Genomic DNA, 14,827 nt, shown 5'->3' with positions numbered 1-14,827 from the left:
AATATAATTACCAAGACAGTCCTTACACAGGAGATGTTTATAAAATATATTCACATTAATGCTTACAATGGTAAAAATGAGGCTAGTAATGACTACAAGCTCCATCTGTAACTGGAATACAGTAGCTGTATAGATTGGCAGTGGGTCAGCTATCTTTGGAAGTGTTACTCCTTTCATTAAAGATATCAGAAGCAGCCACAGCGGAAATATTTTCTTTTTCATTTTAGAGCAAGATAGCCTCGTGTTGAAGATGCTTTTGTTCCCACTGAATTGAAGAGCAACAGAAGTTACTTAAACTTGCTCATTTCTAGAAATGAAATACCTGATTATATTGCAGATATTTTAAGCTCTCACCAGGATAACTTCCAAAGCTAAGCTTTTCAGTCCTGGATTCTTCAAATCTTAGTCTATATCTTCATCCTTTTACTGCTTAATTTGATAGCAATGTGGGTCAATCAATTGTCTCATGTACAGTAATGTAGTTCACAGCTATTTGTTTTATGGGAAACTAGTAAAACTTTAGTATAGCATCCACAGAGAATGTTATATAGTTAGAAATAATAAAAATGAAAAGGCTTGCCGTGCTTTTTTTTTTTTTTTTTTTTTTTTTTCCCCACGGGAAAAATGCAGAGTATTGATGTAACTTGCTGACCGGATTATGAACAGCACACTTCACAGTGCATTGTGGTCTTCTTTTTACTTTTTTTTTTTTTTTTTCCATAAGCATAAAGTTTAGCCCTTACATTTTCATAAAGGAAACTGCAGTTGACCAAAAAGTAAATAAAATTTTGAAACAAGTTTTCTACAAGGAAATGTAATCTACAGGAAAGTAATCACCATTACCTGAAACACATACTTTGTTTCTCAGCAGATGTATTACTGAATAGAGTGGTCAGACATTAGCATTTTTAATGTCTCCTAACAGCATATGACAAATGTGTCATGAATAATTAGATATTACTAACTACTGAACAGTGCTTAATTCACTTACCTGCTGGTACATCTGCCCTTTCTATCTGACAGCTCAGGTTGAATAAATGCTGTCTTTGGGCTCTGAACCACCAGCTGTATAGGGCAGAAAGGTCGGTCCCTCACATCACAGAGTGAAAGCTCTTTACACTGAATAGCAACGCAGCTCCTGAGTCTCTGCTGTTTGAATGGGACTGCCTGGATGGTCAGTGGTATGAACTGGTAAGGAACTTTGCTCCCTAATTAAATGGTATACTAGACTCATGGTTTTAATGCAGGAGAGGCGTGAATTAACTTCAGTGAACTAAGAAAAGGTTCTGCATTTTATTTGAATTTGTAAAGTCAGGTTTACAATATTGTACTCGCTTAAAGTATTCTTCACACATCTCTAAGGCATCTTATTGGCTAAATCCAATAAAATCAGATTTACAACTGTAATCAAATCAATTACCTTATCGTCCTTTGCCAATGTTATCAACAATTTACTGTTTACCAGAAAATGAGGTTACATGAAGGGCCAAGACCTTCCAAATGGCATTGGAATCAATGGAAACTTTCACACTGACTGCAAAGTACTTAAAGGTCACACTCTAGAGTACAAATTTTCATGCTGGAAAGCTGCCCAGTGCTCCCAGTTGGCCACTGAACAAATAGGCACAGAAAGTTGCAAAATGTAACAGGCAGTAGTACTTTTTAAGGTTTAGAGGGTGGAAACATTTTGTTATAAACAGTGGACATGACAGGATTTTTTTTTTCTGTACAAATTGATAAATCTAATGCCATTAAAAAAAAAACAAAACAGCATCTAACTGTGATATTTGGATCACCTATGCTTAAGACAAAAGTTCGTTAACATTACTTTTTATCTATTTTCCCCTAGTTTTCATAAAATGCTGTAGTTTAATTTTCTTTTAACATACGCTTTTAAGCACAGAGGAAAAATGTATTAAAAATGCGTAGAAAGCAACACTACCAATATGAACAAACAGCAGTTGGACATGAAAAGGAACAGTTAAATTTTTCAGTGGTCCAATGTGTTTGCTGTAATTAAAGGGAAAAATGGTGTGTGCAGGGGGCATCCGAGGAGAGAGGGAAAAAAAAAAAAAAAACAGAGAGAGAATATAGGTTTTTTAGAACTACAAGTTATAATGAGTAGCTCAAACAAGGCTGAATTACATGAATGGAAATGAAGGCTGATAAGAGGAAAAGAAGAAGAGAGAGCGAGATGTCAGGATCTTCCACGTAAAGATCACGATAAAAGTTTTATGATGTCTTGTTGCATTTTCCAAAGTTGTGAGAAAGCAATTCATAATCATTCCTAAAGCCAAAACCTAATTTAAAACCCAGCAAAGTTGATGCAGTGTTAGAAAGGTCATTTTTCTTTTATGAACCTGGATGTTAAACTCTGACCTTCTCAGCTTGTACTATCTAAGTCTCTTTCACTGCTTCTTAGCAAAAATGCTTTGTCTATATACCTGAAAGATGTATTTTGGAGATAAGATGGGATGAGAGATTTTGCATCTAAGCTGAGGAAACAGGAATTAAAGAAGCACTGAAATGTGCTTCTCTGATGTGCTTTTTACTATTGAGATGTGGTGCAGCTGTTTCTTTTCAGGGGATGAGGTGCGTAGTACAGGACAATACAGTGTCTTTGCTGAAATATAAGACATTTTGTCGAGGGAAGAGATGAGTCTTGGGGAGGAGTGAGCAATACATAGCATTAATTTCTTAGTCATATTTGTGTCTATTTGTCTGGGAGACAAATGGTGGAAAATGGTGAGTTCAGAGAAGTTCACGACAAGGGCTTCAACATCTAATTTAGTTTTCCAGGAAAGAGAGAGAGGCAGGTCAGTCAAACCAGCAAAATGTAAATTAACAGTTTACGTGACAGTTAATAAACAGTTAGTTTACATATCAGTTTACACTGAATGTAAACTAACTTGGCAGGACCATTGTTACTTTGGGTCAGAAAAGTTCTTCTTATTTAATTTTTTTGTTCTTACCTTAACTTTAAAAGATATCATGCAATCAAGGGAAGCTCATGTTCTTTTGTATTAATTTTGTATTTTAGACATAAAAGATTCTCAGTCTTCATTTGTATGTGTAATTCTACCATATTGTAACTCTTTAAACTTTTATGTTACAATACAAAAATATTATAGATGATTTTCTACTCTGTGCTGATTATAAAATCAGCTTTTTTATTATGAACTTCAATCTGCACAGTTATACCTTACACAGAAATCTACTTCATAGATTTATGAAGTAAAATTTCCCCATTTCATGGAAATTAGCCTTAATTTTCAGTTGACAGATTATGTAACACCTGTGTTACTATAAATTTTGTATGGACATTCTGCATCTTCTAATCTGAAAGTTGTTGTAAGGTCAAGCAATATCTGCTTACTTAACCCGTATATATATGGGATGGAATCCTTGTCCTTATGGATGGTCAAGCTCTGCTCTGCATGATTTCATTAGAATCAGGATCATATCAGGAATATATTTTGGCATCAGAGCTTTCTTAGTATGTTTGAGAGACATACTTACATACAATTCAACTACTAAATCAGAACAAATAATGATTCATAGCTAACATGGAAATCTGTGTGTATGCATGTTTATGTTTTTAGGTGTGTTTATATCATTCTCTCTCTCTCCATTTATGTACTTCATGGTTGCAAAAGACAGTTCTGTATTTTGGTAGTTTTTATGATGGTCATAGCAGAATACTTAATTCAAATATTATAAATACGTATATATTATATTGTGTATATTATATAATTATATTATGTATCTATATACATTATGTATAATGTATATAATATATATTATTACTATAACATAAAATATACATATTATATATACATATAATATATACATAATGATGTATAATATATATTATGCATCAGGAATCAGGTGTTGGTCTTGAACCATAAGAGAAATCCTAAGTTTTCCCCCCCATTCAGTTGGTGATTAACTGTCTTGGGATTATTTCAAAAATTCATAAAAATACTTATTTTCTTTTTATTTTATTTTTTTGTAATTCTGTGAAGTTCATCTACTTACAGGATTATGTAGAACATGTACTTTTTATTTTTATTTTTTCTTTATCATAAGTCAGAAAGTGGAGATACTGTATTTATCTTATGACTTCATGAAGAACCTGATGTTCAGAGGCCAACAGTTGGAATTGTTTCATATCATTTTGTATAAAAATCATAATAAAATTTTAATCATTCACTGTCTCTCCCAGCATACAGTGAAATAATATTTATTCATAAGAATAGCTTGAAATTACCCATTGTGAGTTTATGTATGCATATGATGACGTATAGATGATGAATCAGTTTACCAGTTTCATTCAGTAAACTGCTTGCTGTGAATAAGCTTAATAAAAAAAAGTAACAAGCACAAGGAGTTTCTTTCAACATGACTCAAGCACCTCTCAATTGGTAAACTTGTCAGGACTGGGGTTGTATCTACAGTGTTGGTTCGTTCTTCTGCTTTTCAATGACAAGTCATATTTTTGCAATTATTTTTTTCCCTAATTTCTGTGAATATTTGCAGTATTAAGCTCTTTGATCTGAACTGTGGTTGCTCAGCATTTTCACTGTCATCATTATCTGGGATGTAACTTTTAATGTGTGTTTTACCACGTGACATTTCAAAACTGTACAGTCAGTCCAGTGACCCCGTTACATTGAGTAGTCTGTGTGCATCCACTCTGTTGCATATAAAACCAGACTGGATAATGTGTGGGTGATCATTTCCTCCAGATGCTTCCTGATGATACTGTATGGATAAGCTATAAGTAGGAGTGCTTCATTAGAAGCTTATGATCTATTGTCTCTGCTACTTCCAGAATATATAACTGGAAAGTTAGAACTTGTTTCTTTCCAAACAGAATGTTTTCTGTTCAGACGTATCTGTTAGTCAATTTGCTGTGTAGTTTTTCATTTCCTTGAAACTTTTGCAGGGTTTCTTTATCCTTAGAATCTCTAGAATCCTCTATCTCCTGCAAGGAGGGCACCTTCTAATTGGTAGCAACTGTGATATTTTCTCTTCACTATGTAGTTGTCTTCCTTTTTTGGTAGCGTGAAATGATGAAGGGGCTTTCAGACAGTCTGTATGATTAGTACCATAAATTATCTAAATGTATTTCTGTGTTATTTTACCAGGCAAATACTGAGCTTTCACCAGATTTATCATTTCTGTTTGTTTGCTTTCTGACATATATTGTAGTATCATTAAAACTTTCCAAAAGTATTGAAAGAACTTATGCCTGTAGCTAAATGGAAAAGTAATATGGTCCTTTCCTCACATTCACAATAAATTTTCTATGCTGTTCACCCCAAGGCTCTTAGTATTGAGTGAAAAGCACTCTTTAATCAGACATGAGACCTCATTGTAATTGTAAATCTGCAGTCAAAAAAAAAAAAAAAAAAAGCCTTAAGAATACTTGCAATATAACTGTAATATGTTCCAAGATGAACAGTTACAGCTCAGTGTTTAGATTAATATGGAGTAGAGAGACTTGATGCAGTCCTGCAGTACACAGAACTTGAAACTTGGGAATTGGAATGGGAATATTACTGTGGATCACTCTTCCAAGTTTTGAAGCTCACCATTTTCTTTGAGATATAAATATATATATATATTTATATATTTTTATTATATTTTATTATATTTTATTATATATATATATATTTATATATAAATATATATATATATATTTATATATAATATATATATATATATTTATATATAAATATATATATATATTTATATAATGCACTATAGACATAGACAATCACGCACGCTAATTTAAGTAAGGTGACTCTCTCCTAAATGTGTGGGATAGAAATGTATTTTAGGCTTCCAAAATTAACACTGTTAAGGACTCTTAAATGTGAGAAGTTTGGCTAGTCAAATGACTAAGTCACCTACGTTCCTCATCATGGGGGAACAATCATTTCTGTAAAATGGGCAGGAACTTGAAGAATTAGAGATGAGCTTTGAGGAAAGATGAGCTTTGAGGAAAGAATAGCACCTATTTGGCTAATAGGTGAGAAAATATGCTTTGTCTTCTGTGCAAGGCAGTTTCTGAGGATTATGGCACTGCTATGCGTACAGAACATGTTCTTTAAAATAGATATGGATTTGTTAGTAATTGTTGCATTATGTTACAGGAAGTGTTGATTTAAGTAGGCAGCTTGTTGTCTGAGAATAACAATAACAATAAAAAAAATAAAAAAACAAACAACAACAACAAAAAAAAAACACACCACAATAGCTGCTTGTTGTCCGAGAATAACCTAGATCAAAAATACCACCCTCAGAGTGTGGGAACTGCAGCTGAAGGCAGCTACCCAAACCTACTCTCATCAGAGTTAGTGCTCTCCTTATGCATTTATTTCTAGGAAAAACGAAATTTGCAAGAACCATTTTTTTTTTTTTTATTCTGTCACCCACCTCAGACGTTCTTTTCAGAGCAAACAGTTTCCAGTTGAATAGGACTAGTGCCCCTTGTGTAAGAAATCAGAGAAAGGGAGTAGGAAAAAGTAAGCAAAATTGAAATTGTCAGTGAAATTGGGGGGACCACTTGGTGAGAACTAGGGAAAAATAAAGGGAAAATGAGAAGTAATTCCTCAAATCTTGGCAAAGTGATGCTATCTGGATAAAAGGATACTCTAGACATACCTCTGTGATTAAAAGGACTCTGTAAGATAAGGAGCATTTGGGGGCACAGTTGCTGTTGTTGAATACTGTTGACTAAATCTTTACTCCCAAGAATGAGAACAGAACCCCACTGAGGGTTTTGAAGAACTAAAAAATGACCTATTTAATTAAAAGCTTTCACATTTGATCTGAGCTTTTCAATGGAAGAACTGACTATTCATCTGTCATTATTCATCACTGAATGGTGATGGTATATATATAAGCTTTAGCTCGCTGTTGTCAGATAATCACAGAAGGATGCAAGTTTGAAAATTAAGGGTGTTCTAACTTCTTTTTGTTCGTTTTTATGTTTTCTTAGATTTAATTCTTTTATGAATGTATTTTGAATTTTCAGATGATGATGAAAAGGTGGCTTAGTTGTAACCGTAATTACATAGTTACTGCTCATAAGAGTATTATGGTTTTAAAATTTTTTATAGAGGAACTCTCAGTGAAACCACATGGTCTAACATCACTGAAATGGTCTGCAGTTCTTAGTAAACAACACTACCAGGCTTTAGCAGATTCACCAGCAGATGTTAATGATGCATTCATAACATTACATTTAGACTGTTGTAGATTTTTATTATGAATATAATAGAAAATGAACAAGCCCTGAGTAATGGGGGCAAGTTTGCTGACAACCTTGTGCACCCCTAACGAAATAACGATCTGCTACTTATTGACCTGTTTCCTGCACCCTCTCTTTTATCTGTAGCTATGTGACATTGACCGTGGGTTTATGGTACTAAACCATTCTGTGGGTTTAGTAGTTGCTCCTCTAAAAAATATAGTGGTCAAACTCTAGCTTCACACTCTTGTCTCTCATTATTTCATTTGCTCTCTTTAAAAGATCATTGACAACATTTATACTATTAATACTTCTGTACTTAACTAGCTCTTTACTTCTTGTGTTTACAATAATCTAATAAAAATATGAATTGCATAAGTACAGAAGGCACTCTGACAATTATGATATTATGCAAACTGAAGCTTTGGCCTAATATTTTTAATTTATGAAGGATATATCAAGATAATAGAAAAAAGTGTAGCTGGTCTATGGAGGAGTATATATAGTACAGAGAATATAGCTCAAAAACACTTCTAAATACATCTCTCTTGTTGAGGACCAACAACGGTGAAAACCCAAAGCCCTTAAGTTCAGAAAGCATTAATCTCTAACTGATCTCTAGGCACAGTAGGATACATGCTTTTATTGAGAGTTCCAAATACTGGTAAAATGGTTGGAAAAAGGAAATATCCCTTATTACACATAGCTAGCACAGCAAATAAAGCCCTAAAACCTGGGTTAGAGGCAAGGAACTCTGTGGGGAAAAATACATTTTAATTTTGTAGAAATAACTTTGGTCCACAGAGTCCAGGCTAGAGGAGATCCAGCACAAAAGTGGCAACAACAAAAGATGAAAAACTCTAAATGGTAAAGTTTGGATCAGATCAGCACTGGATTTGGATTTGCGTCCATTTGAAAACTTATCTTAAATAATCAAGTACTGAGTCAGGGACCTCTAGACCTAAAATTCTAACTAGAATTTTAAAATTCTAACTAAATTCTAACTAAAATTCTAACAGCTCAAGATAAAGGAAGAGACACGTGACGGATGACAGCTGTTTCCTGTAGTAATTTATAGCAGATGCTCACAGAAGGCATATAAGACTCTAAAGCTAATATTCTGGATTTCACCAGAATGTTTGATAATGGCTGAAATCGAGTTACACCTCTATACTCCTAGTGTTCTGATGTTCTGAGTGTACCCATGTTCTGAGTTCACACCAACACCAAGAATTCCCAGTCATATATGCTAATTCTGCAGATCTACGGACAATATGGATGTACATATCCTACATGATCTTCAGCATAAGGCTGCCAATGTCCATAACTGAACCAGTCTCTTACTTCAGTGGAATCAAAATTATAGTGGTATGAACCTCTTAACAAGATGTGTCTGGACCCAATATTTGCAGTAATAGTAGTCCAAATCCATCACTTTGGAGCTCTAATTTCACATTGTTATTATACTTTCAATCATTTATTATTACAGGATGAATCATTCTCACTAACAATCCACATAAAAATGCATGTAAAGAGTAAAAAACATTTAAGCACATTAGCTAGAACTAGATTTTGAAGATACAATTTGGTGATATTAAGTGTATTTCAATCCATATGTGCTGTTTGTTTCCCATAGCACATTGTGGTATATATTATTTCACATAAATAGACTATGCGTGCACTGTAGTATTAAGGTCTGAGGAGTCATCTGTAAGTTTGATGGCTTTTCAAAACTTAAGACAGTATAATGCAAATTTTAATTGCTTTGCAGTGAGGTAATTATTTTGAAAGCTTCTTTCTTCTTAATAAATCTGTAGTGCAGCTCTCAGAGGTTTAAAGACAAGTATTTCATGGCCTTTTACTTATCCCCACTATCTTCATGCATAGATGTTCAACTGCATCAATTGTATCATCTGTAGTCTAATTATCTCATTTACATATTTCATGCTTGCTACTTAGAATGCTCCATGGGACAGTGGAGATTTAAATTGTGTGCTGTCAGACACAACCAGTTAAGTTAAAATGCATTTTTATTATATATTATTATGAATTGCATGGTACATTTGGTATTAAACAAACAATAAGTAGTGCTTCATAGAAAATATTATGTTAAATAGTAGTTGCAAAATCAAGCCCAAAAATTTAAAATTGACTAAAATTAAGGTGTTTGTACAATCTTCCCTGGTCCCCTCTCCCACCTGCCACCCCCAATATTGCTCCCCCTGCATTTCAAGTCTTGAATTAATGAACCTTTTTTTTTTTTTCTTTTTAATTCCTATTTCAGTTTGGGTAATAGAAAGACTCTCTGTAGCAAAAAATTGTTCATGATAGAATGTCACATAACTGAAAAAATAGTGACATGATGGAGAATATGAGCAGTGTATAAGTGAAAATACAGCAAGTTCTTGTAGCTGTAGGTCAGTCACACCTAATTAAAGATATAACTTTGGCACTATTCATGGCCTGATGCTTAACAAGATAGAATACTTGAAGTATGACTCAATATATAAATTCCAGTGTGAATCAGGGACCATTGATACCACCTGAATGCATAGTCTTCCCTTAAAAGAAGGTGACTTCTTCAAGCCTCTGGGTTAGTGGGTCTATTACTATGAAATCCCTTTAAGATCAGGCATCTTAGTACCATGAATGCATGTAGACAGCTTTCTCCCAGTTCCTTCAAGTACTCCCATGCTGCAAGGTAGAAACCTTGGTAATCTGCTCCATGCAGGCAGCATGACTCTTACACATGCTGCATTTCAGGCTTCTGTTGAGTAAGTTACTTTACATAGAGTGCAGAAATGTCATTGCTTACTGACTAATGGCTGCTAGCCCACTTCTTTGTACAGCAAGATTAATTTGCTATAGGATGAACCTAATGAGCACTCTGGACAGGCAGGATGTGGCTGAAACTAAGAGTTATCCTGGTTAGTACTGACCTTTCAGTCCTATTGAAGGGTAGCTTAGTATCGTTCCTTCATTGGAGAAAAGACATTGCTACTCTTCCTCTGCTACATACTGATATAGAATAGCAGAATATGGCCTGTAACAAGATGTAGAACTCCACAGGGAACATAGGTGAGCCTTTGATGTCCTTTTCTCCCATGAATTGCACCTTCAGTCGTTTTATGTTTTATCTTTATAGTTTACCACTGGTCCATAAAAAGTAGTTTGACTCTAAGTGAACAGAGACATTTCTGAGACCATCTATCTACAGATGTCATGCATGGATTGCTGGCCATAAAAAGAAAACCCCATTTGAACAACTTCTAATAAGAAAATCTCAGAATCACATAAAAGACTGACGATCTGTTTATACAGCTATGAAACCAATCGTCAGTACCTGAACCCACTGCATATAAGAGGCCAGCAATTAGAGTGCATATTTGAATGCAGCTCTGGAGAAAGAATTCTGTACAAAACAGCACCAGTCTGAATAATAGAGGTAGTTAAAGTAAACAAAGGCAGGAAAATATTTTGCAAAGTGCAGCTCAAGAATTTTGCAAACTTTTTTCCCTTACTGTGGTCAGCACCGTGTAATGCCTTATACTGCCCATGATAACAAAGAGGACACTTGAACTTCTTTTTAATGCACTTAAGACTCAAGATGTGTGGAGTTTAAGTATTTCATTGTTCTCATTTATGGTACCTTCAGGTACAGCAGATTTTTCACATCAACCAACCAAACAAAAGGTGATGAAATGCAAATACAAAATACTTCACAGCCACAAAATTAGAATCAATGAACTAATAAAATAATGAAATGATGCCTAATAGCTCAGCTATTGAACTCACTATGTTCATTTCTTTCCACATACAGAGGAGCTGATACCATCCCTGTCCCCAGCCAACTGAAAATGTAAACACGTTCAACAGAAAATTAGTTAATCATAATCTAGGGTGTTTTCTTTACATATATATATAGGACCTTAATATCATGCATTACTTCCAGTGCTCACTGTTTCAGTAATTCTATGCAAGCAGCCCTGTTTTTTTTTTTTTTTTTTTTCACTTACATTTTAGCCTCACAATTGTTTTATTCAGACTTCTCCTATACTCAGTAATTTCTGTCAAGAAAGAAACAAGAGTTGCCAGGGCCTAACGGCTTTGACTTTAAATGTCTTGTTTAATTACAGTTTCCTAGACATTTACACTGCTCCATATATATTTTTGGCAGCTGTAAAAATAAAATTAAAAAAAATAATCTAGTAATAGTAGTGAAATGGTATCTCTTATTAAACAGAATTTTGTGGATTTCACTGCTTGAATCTATGAAAGGCTCTCTCTGTCCTGATAAATTCTCATTTCTATATTTTAGTTTTTAGTTTTCGGTTACAAAAATAATTCTTCTTTCTTCAGGGCATTTAACTCTTAAAAAATTATGGACCAAATAGACAAGGGATTTTAGGCATGCTTAGGTGCAAATCTTACATGCAAATGTAAACATTTCTTTTAATTACCTGATGCATCTTTGGACACTTATAAGACGTGCTAGGTTTTCATCTGTACACCTAGGCATACTGGAAATTACATTCATGACAGTGTTTGTAAAGAGCAAAACAAAGCTTTTTCTTCAATCAGGGGTTAAATCTCCACATCTTTTATCAATTCATAATATATTTGGATAGAGTTTCCACATAAATGAGTGGAAATTAAGTCTAGGTAATGATGTTAACATGACCTGGCCTTATCTGCCTTTCTCCCAAAGGAAACAAACAGCAAATCTCTATTGTGTTTCTGAAGGAGCAAATTCAAAATGGCCTATCATTACCTCAGCCTTCTTAGTAGTCAATATTAAATCTCATATTGATTTTAGTGGAATATTAGGTCAGTTCTGAACTTCCAAGAATCTAGAGTGACTGGCTAATTCATAATTCTTTTCTCTAATGCCCTTAATAAGCAAATCTTCCAAAATAAGCACAAAATGCATTTTAAGTCTCCCAAATGGAATGACTTCTGAATCTGGACCTAGTTAGCTCTTGTTAAACAAGTTTAGTAATCCACAACCTTGCAATTTGTACAAATTTAGAGATCTCTGAATTGAATATAGAGAAGATGGATTTAGATTAGGTCCTGAGCTGATATGCTCTGCTAGCTTGGAAAGAAATTATAATCACTCCCATTTCAAAAGTGCATATTCTTATCGTTCTGAGAAACGGAGTAAAATTACATTGTTTGCAAGGAGAGCTTTCTAAAATAGGATACCGTAGTAATGATGAGCTTAGTAAAAATGCTTAAACAGAACATGATCTCACAAGAGAAAAATGTGGCATAAGACTAATTGATAAAACTGCCTCGTTAACTGAAACTATTTGTAGCGTGTCAAGTATGAAGTTGCTCAAATCAATTCTTTGTAATTAAATTTGAGAGAAATATGAACTTAATCTGTTGCAGTAATGATTTTAGTAGACTGTATGTTTTGTGTATTTTACCCAAATTAAAATTAAGTAAATACATTGCTGAGATATTTCATGAATTTCTCTCATTCGTGTCACACTTAAAATTCATTTAAAAGTTTAAGTGAGCCTGAGAAAACTAGGAACCACCAGAAACATATTCTGTAGGATGGTATGCGTTATCATGTTTCAAAATGAAATTACTCTGCCTTGTGATGGTTCTCTTCTATTTGCTGTGAAGCTTTTTAGTTACTCAGTTTTTCAGACTTACAAATATTTGCTTTGTACCTGAAATACTGATCTTATTTAAAAAAAATAAAATAAAAAGTATATCACTTTCATGTAAGCCAGTCTTCAGTAAATTCCATTATATATATATGGCAAAAAATGATGACTAGTTACGGGGCTGTGCCTAGTAAAGAAGCGCCCCCTACTACATAGGGGACTTTTAAGAAGTGCTTAGGTTTCTAATACTTGCTAATGTCCTAACTTATTATTAATTCATAAATACTCATTTGCAAAGTATATCTGTTTCTCAAACATGCATAAAAAAATGTTTCTAGGTGTTTGTATGAGCAACTTCCCTTTTCTAAGAAAATAGTGTTTGTGAGATTTGTACCTTTTCAAGATGTCCCTAGGGTTCCTGTAGTGAGTTTGCCTTCCTTATATCTGCTTCAGAGCCAAAGTATAGTAAAGAAATTTCCAACATTTGTTGTAAAAAGTGCATCACAGTGCCTGAATTAAGGATCTTTATGCAACATATAAAGTTGTACTGCAGAACAGCATGTTTTATATAAAAGTAATATGAAAGCAAAAGGATAGAGACTGAGGAATTTGGATTTTTTCCTGGTGTCACTATAAAAGATACTGTGTTATGTGGTCCCCTATTACTGTCAGTTTCTGTCACCATTAATGAGTAATAATATTATCATAAATAATGTTTATTATTATGTGACCAATGTAATATGAGATTTTAGCTGTAAAATATAATCTTCTTCCAATACAACTGTGTACAGTATACCATCAGTACCATTAGAATAGAAGGAAAGACAGACAAAAACAAACTGAATAATTCATGTCAAATAAGAAAAGACAAAAGGTAGTTGAAATTGATGTTAAGCTGTCTGGATGATGAAGTAGAACAAGTTCCTCTTCAGGATGATCATTGAGAGGGACCTTTGGCCTTTGTGGTTAACCATCTGTCCTGTGCAAAACTAGGCGTGTGTAGCCCTTCACAGAGTCTCTAAGGGTAGAGCCCTGGTATCCTCCAGGATGCTCTTCTGTCTCTAATTGCATTATGGATGACATTTGTGGTCTGGGAGCCTTGAAAGAAACTTTGTTTTATATCTCAATAGATTTAAATTACACTAAGCAAATCAATAGAACTGTTTTTCCAAGAGTTGGTTCAAATCGTTGCTGTTAAACACCATGTCATAAGGTTCAGTTTGGGGGAAATTTTTTTTAAGTGATTGATGTTCTACATAATAGATACATTATGCTTGTTGGCCTGATGACAGAATCATCAAGTTGCTATATGTGAAGTTAGGCTTTTTATGCATCTAGTAAAAGCTGTAGTCTCATTTTTAGCAGCAATATTTTTCTAATTATGCTCTTGCCTAAGTAGCCATGAAAGATGTCTATGATTGTTTCTGTAATTAAATGCATAAGTAATAGCTATAAGCAAGAGAGGGGTGATTTTGTCATCCATAACTTAAGTGCAGTTTCTTTAATAATTTACAGTGTGCAAGTAAAACCATTAACATGCCTGGGTGCAACCGCATAGTCATAGTATGGGATGTTTCCACGTTGTATGCAGTAAGGCAAGATTGAAAGTTGTGTGGTGCTTAATCACAAGCGGGGAGTGCCCAAGCCTTTTGTGAGAGACAATGAGAGCAAGAGGTGGGGTGTTTGGGGAAGAGAAATTGAAGCCTTAATTGAAAAAGTGAACAGGAAAGCTTTGATAAAAAAAAAAATCTTGCACTGCTGCTTTGAGACTGTTTTGAGAAGCTTTGCCATTACCTCAGTGAAAGTTAAAGAACACTGAAATAGAACTTTCCATGTTTTAATAGTTCATGTGAAGTTTCTTCTGCACTTCATTTTGAAGTATAGGCTCTAGATTACAGAAATAGTGGGAAAAGTGCATCTGGATTTACAGTATTCAAAGAAAAAT

The sequence above is a fragment of the Aythya marila genome (assembly GCF_965140915.1).
Source record: "Aythya marila genome assembly, chromosome: 8".
Lineage (NCBI taxonomy): Eukaryota > Metazoa > Chordata > Aves > Anseriformes > Anatidae > Aythya > Aythya marila.
This window is presented reverse-complemented; position numbering follows the sequence as displayed.